We start from the raw sequence: 6,157 nt of genomic DNA, 5'->3' as shown, positions 1-6,157 counted from the left end.
CAATGTATGTAAAAATTAAAACGTTCCATCAATAATTGCCAATTTTTAAAAGTGTACAGCACACTAAGGAAAAACAGTTGACAACAAAAATAATACTTGATATACTGAAAGTTATTCAGGAAGCAAACAGAAAAAGTATTCCTTCTTACTAAAATCAAGAATATAAAATTCATATTCTATTCCTCTCTTGAAATAGAAATTCAAAACACTGGCAGCTTCTCAGTAAAAGCATGCTCTCATATGTTGTTAAAATGGATGTAAATCAAAGCTTAGACCTAAAAACATGGTGACTATATATATTGGGGCCTTCAAGTTTAATCCCCACTGAGCCAAACTGGCTAGGGCTGGTACATTTTTTACAGAAGATACAGAAAACAGTACATGCAGATTTAAAAAAAAAATGTTTATCACAGCACCATTTAAAATAATCAAGCAGTTCAAATTCCAAATAATGGAAATGGTTGAATTAGTTATGGTACAGTTATTTAAGTGGGTATTATACTTTTCAGAAAAAAACTATTTTAATTCATTTAAGATAAAATTTACATAATCCATGATCAAATGGACAAAAATTATGCAACAATAATTGCAATTATAAAGTTAAAGAAAATACCTTTAGTTTTCATATGCAATTCTTAATGAGATGGAAATTAATCACAGACTAGTGTGACTCTCTCTGGCCTAATTCTGGAGTTAGTGCAGAAGTTAAAGGAAAGTGTAGGAGTCTGAAAATCTCTGAGAAAGTCACATGTAAGAGACATATAAAGCAAGTGACACTGTTGCCTTGCCTACCACCCAGAGCAGCCAACAAGGGCAACTCACATAAGTACTGGATGGAACGATGCTTTACTCACATAGAAAAAAGAGGGAGCAAGATCAGCTTCTAGAGTGAGCATTCCCAGATCATCAAAAACTCCCATTAGCCTTTTAACTTTCAACTGATTTGAACGTGCCTTGGATAAATCAATAAACACTCAGTATCAGCTGTTCATTAGATATAATTTTTCTCCTGTGTAATATAAGGGGGATCCTTGTTTTGATTCATCTGACAGATGCTGAACTCCTAAAGAGCATGAAACTTCCAGCCAACTGAGCGTTGGTCCCTATGACCTGCAACCTTAGCATCGAGTTGGTCTGCAAGGCACTCTACTTGTGCTGAAGGCAAAGGACCATATCTATTGCCTCCCTGCAATATAGTTATAACAGTGGGGTTGGCCAGGTGTCATATGAGGCACATACACTTAAACAGAACAGAAGAGCACATACTCCCAAACAAGATGACATGCACAGCACACGCTATAAGGGCTCCTGTTACCCTGCAAGAAAATTCCCTCTGCTTGCCTCAGCTCTAGGCATTGAATGCTGATATATTTTAGGCAGAAGTGTACTGACATCTGCAATGTACAATGAAATTATTTCAAATTATGATGGAAATGAACAGATGAACAGTAAGGCATTATGGTTGAATCTGAGTAATGCGGGTATAGAAATGCTCAACGTAAAGCTCTCTTTTTAATTTAATTTTTTCTTTATTGATTAAGGTATTACACATGTGTCTTTATCCGCCCCATTCCCCCTATCCCCCCACTTATGCCCTCACTCCCCTGTTGTCTGTGTCCATTGGTTAGGCTTATATGCATGCATACAAGTCCTTTGGTTGATCTTTCTCCCTTACCCCCGCCCCTTCCCTACCTTCCCTCTGAGCAAAATAAGCCAGTCAGAGGAAGATAAATATCACATGATCTCACTCATTTGTGGAATATAATGAACAACCTAAACTGATGAACAAAAACAGATCCAGAGACAGAGAAGCATTGATCAGACCATCAAACCTAAAGCTCTTTTATATATTCTGTATGTTTGAAATTATTTATAATTAAATGTTGAGTAATAAAACTAGGAAAGCGAATACATTTTGTACCACGGTTTTATGTATATTAAAATTATACGTATACAAGACAACATTGCATGTCATGTTGCAGTAATAAATATCATATGTGAATGCTTACCTGGTAGGGGAGATACCATGACCACGAAGGTGGTTTTCCTAGGGTGAGGCTTATCCATTGCACTCTGGATGTGCTGACCCCTACAATTTCCCCAAATGTGGGAAACTCGACGGCATAATTTGCGGTAGTGCTCTCGCCTAAAATTTTTTAAAATAAATACCATATGTGAAACAAATCAGAGCAGGTGCTCTTGGGAAGATAGGCATAATAGAGCTGACTGGAGATAATAAAGGGGAAAATGTAAAATTATTTGTCAAGATTCATGACCAAGGTCAATGAACTGAGTGTGATTAGATCAACTTTTTGCACCTGAGGTCCAAAATAACAAATATCATTTTGACAGCCAGTGAGGGATAATGTTGTCTAAGGCAATCATCACATTCTCCCTTTTATATTCTGTAACCAAGTCACAAGTGAGAAAGGATTCTTGGTCTGCATGAATCTGGCTTAAAATGGCAGACTGCATTTTGTTACTAACTCCGCCTCCCAGGAACTGGCTGTCTCCGTAATGGTTCATTTCTGCTTCGACCTGAAAACAGTGAAATCTCTATCTAAGCTCCATATTAAGTAGTATTGCAAAGAGAATATGGTTACTCTGATAGTCAGAATACTGGATATGTATTCCTGTGTGACTTCATGTAAATGTCCTCATGTGTAGAATGGGAGGGGTCGGATTGAATACTTTCTCAAATTCTTTTTACTATCTGCATCATTTGCTGGGGAGTAAGAGCAAATATTTTAAGTCAGGCCATTTCTAGTCCAATTCTGCAACATGCTCATGCTGTAACTATGGACAAATTACTCCATTTCACACAGTCCGTTTCCTCATCTGTAAAATGGAGCAGAAAGCATTCAGGCTAGGATAGTTGTGAGGATGAAATAATTATCTGGTAAAGCACTTAGCAGTAGATGTGTCCTATGATTTGTCTTCATGAAAATTTCAATCCTGTTTTTCTCTGCGAATAGTTTTCCCAGATCATCAAAAACTCCTTTTAGCCTTTTAACTTTCATCTGATTTGAATGTGCCTTGGAGAAATCAATAAACACTTGGTATCAGCAGTTCATTAGATATAATTTTTCTCCTGCGGAATATAAGGGGGACCCTTGTTCTGATTCACCTGACAGAGGCTGAACTCCCAAAGAGCAGCTTATGAAACTTCCAGCCACTGGGGCACTTTTCAGTTCCAACTGCAAATGTATCAACCAAACACGCATTTGTTTAACAAGGAGCTCAAAGCATTTGTTAGTATCACTGTCGCCTGAGTCCTGGACCAATCTCTCTGCCAAAACTAACTCATTCCGTCCCAAACTCCTGCCGCTATTCTCCCACACTCTCTTCTCTCTTATTCTTTTTTTTTCTTGAACATTTTTCTTCATTTGCTTTTAAAACGCAAGAGCAGTTTTATCAACGGTGAGCTTTACTTTTTTTTTCTCCTGGTGTTGGGAGAGTGCTGACTGGAAACTGACAGCCAGGCACTGGAAGCCAAGGCTTTTTGGTTACGTTTCAGATTCTGTTCTGAAGTAGCCAGATAGCCCAGAGTTTGTCACTCATCCTCAGTGGGTTTAGCAATCTCTGGCCCCATCTTTGAACAGCAGAGCCATTGTGATCATGCTCTGAAAATACAGGCTTTGTTTCACAACTGACGGGTTTGTGCAAATAAGGGACATGTTGATATCTATTTCCTGCTGTCCTTGCAGCCTTCTAGGTCCCAAAGGCACAGCACTCTGGGAATCTGGGAGCATTCACTATCCATTTTTGCCACTTATTCTCTACTTACCAATTTGCAAGTGTGCTTATAGACTGTCCAACTCAGGAATCAGGCAATTATTTTGTGGGCGACTGTAGATCATCTGATGTAGTTGGTCTCTAGGTGACTTGATTAAGACAGTGGCCTGAGGCCACAGACACACCCTTCTTAACAATAGGCAACTAGGTAGAGGGGATTTGAGGATAAATGGTGTGATTCTTAAGGACTTAGGATGACTCTTCTATTTTTTCCTTTTTACCTTAAGGTGATGCTCTAAATGTTGATATTCCAAATTAGTTTAAAAGATAGAAACAGGTATTTTAATCCATGGTTAGAAGTTAGTATTGAAAGGGAAATGCCTGTGAGTTCACTAAGACCACTAAGCTAAACTAATATTTGCACTGTTGTTGGAGAGTGTCACCCACCACCACCAACATCCCTACCAGATGGAACCTTAGAATGTGACTTCCCTGGGAACTAGGTCCATTACAGATCTAATTCGTTAAGATGAGATCATACTGGAATTCGGTGGACCCTCAGTCTATTATGACGGGAAGAGAAGGGACACAGAGGCACACAGAGAGAATGTCATGTGCCAACAGAATCCAGATTGGAGCGATGCACCTGTAAGCCAAGGAATGCCAAGCATTACTGGCAACACCAGAAGCTAAGGCAAAGGCCTGGAACAGACTCTCCCCAAAAGCTTTCCTGAGGGCAGAGTGCTGCAGACACCGTGACTGTAGGAATTCTAGTCCCCAGAAATTTGGGATAATAAGTGTATGTTGTTTTAAGACACCCATTTTATGGTATTTTGTTATACCAGCCCTAGTGTGCTAATAGAGTTCTATTGTATATTGGAGTTTTGATACGATGAGGGCAGCCAATCCTAGAGTGAAGGAGAAAAGAAAAAGATATGGGCATAGTGAAAAAAAGACCTCTATTCAACTGTTCATTCGTTTACCAAAACCTTTAAGAGCGGGAGATATTCTGAAGGTAAATTCTAAGAATGAGATCTGTGCTTTCCTCTACCTTCATTTCTATCATCCGTGCTTCATCCCATTCTCAGGGTAACTCCACAGCCTTCATTCATGCTCTGCTAAGGCAATTATGCCTCATGTCCTAAAACTGCTTTATTTCTATCTCTTTCATTCTTTGGGCTATCAAATGCAATCATCCCTATGGTCTCATTGATTAGTAAAACCCGTCAAACATAAGAATATTTTTTGTTCAGTCATTAACTATGAATGTTTGGCTGTACTTTCTAAACATGATTAGACTGTATTCACAAAATGTTGGGGTTTGGTTTTAAACAGCATCTAGAAGGCTTTCTCTCTACCCATGCTAGATCTGACCCAAGACTCCAAGAGGAGGAAATCATGCCAAGATAGGAGTACCATGAAATGCTTATTTGTTTGCAGCTTCTAAGAGAGAAAATACCACAGTGGTTATGCTTTCATCTCCTCCATAGCTTTAGTCTGATCTCTCAGAATGAAGAAGGGGTAAGAACTACGAGAATGTAACCCTTTGTCTTATTTCAGTTAACCTGGTGGCACACATTTGGCTGAAGATTACATTTTACAAACATTTTTTATCTTCTTGGCATTATATCACCTTTCCATAGGCATTTTTACTAAAGTATAAAACACTAAGGTTTCTGTTATTAAGGTGATCTTTATGTTTTACTTTAGAAATTAGCTGAGAAAGTCCATGAACCCTTGTTCTTTTATACTTAACTGTAACTTAAGTGCAAATGTGTTAGCATTTTCCATTAGTACAGATGTTAGTAAGCTTCAAGATGTTATAAGCTTTAATATTTATGATGTGTGTGTATTAACTATATCAATGTTTGTGTGGGTTGGATTAGGGAATAGGTGGCTAGTGGTTAGAGCTAAAAGAGATGGACAAATCATGGTGAGCATTGGAGGAGGTCACCCAGAGAATGTGACCACTGGATGACCTTCGAGTTAGACCTGGACAATCAGAGGCTCCTTACCCCCTCCCCTGTCCTTGGGATGTGTGTTCTGACCATGGTTCCCGCAGTGGGAGCCATTTTCAGGGATACAGCCTTGAGAGAGAGCAATGTCTTGTTGAGATCATCTGGATTGGATACATGACTGAATTCAGGGAAGGTCTCCATATAAACTTTTAACATTCTGGTGATGGGTGGGGAGATCTATTCATCTTGCAGCAACTAAGACAAGCCTTATATATGAGTACCCTTCCTTATTCAACCTTCCACCTACCAATCTGGAGTGGTCTGCCTTTCTACTGTCTCTCCTTGCCCACCATGTAAGGGGAACAATTTGCAAAGCAACGGTGATGTCATTGAATTTAGTTCATATTTTGAAATTCATCAGAAATTATCCCTCCCATGTGGTCAATTAGCAATTACTGTTTTAT

At 38.9% G+C, this 6,157-nt stretch overlaps 1 pseudogene; it reads left to right on the top strand.

Annotated features, from left to right (window-relative positions):
- Window positions 1-2,001: 2,001 nt before the first annotated feature.
- On the top strand, window positions 2,002-2,147 carry LOC114234059 (U1 spliceosomal RNA; annotated as a pseudogene).
- The last annotated feature ends 4,010 nt before the right edge of the window (window positions 2,148-6,157 follow it).

This window comes from Eptesicus fuscus, chromosome 5 (genome assembly GCF_027574615.1).
Source record: "Eptesicus fuscus isolate TK198812 chromosome 5, DD_ASM_mEF_20220401, whole genome shotgun sequence".
Taxonomy (NCBI): domain Eukaryota; kingdom Metazoa; phylum Chordata; class Mammalia; order Chiroptera; family Vespertilionidae; genus Eptesicus; species Eptesicus fuscus.
The sequence above is the reverse complement of the archived record's forward strand: the minus strand, read 5'-3'. Positions and strand labels throughout refer to the sequence as shown.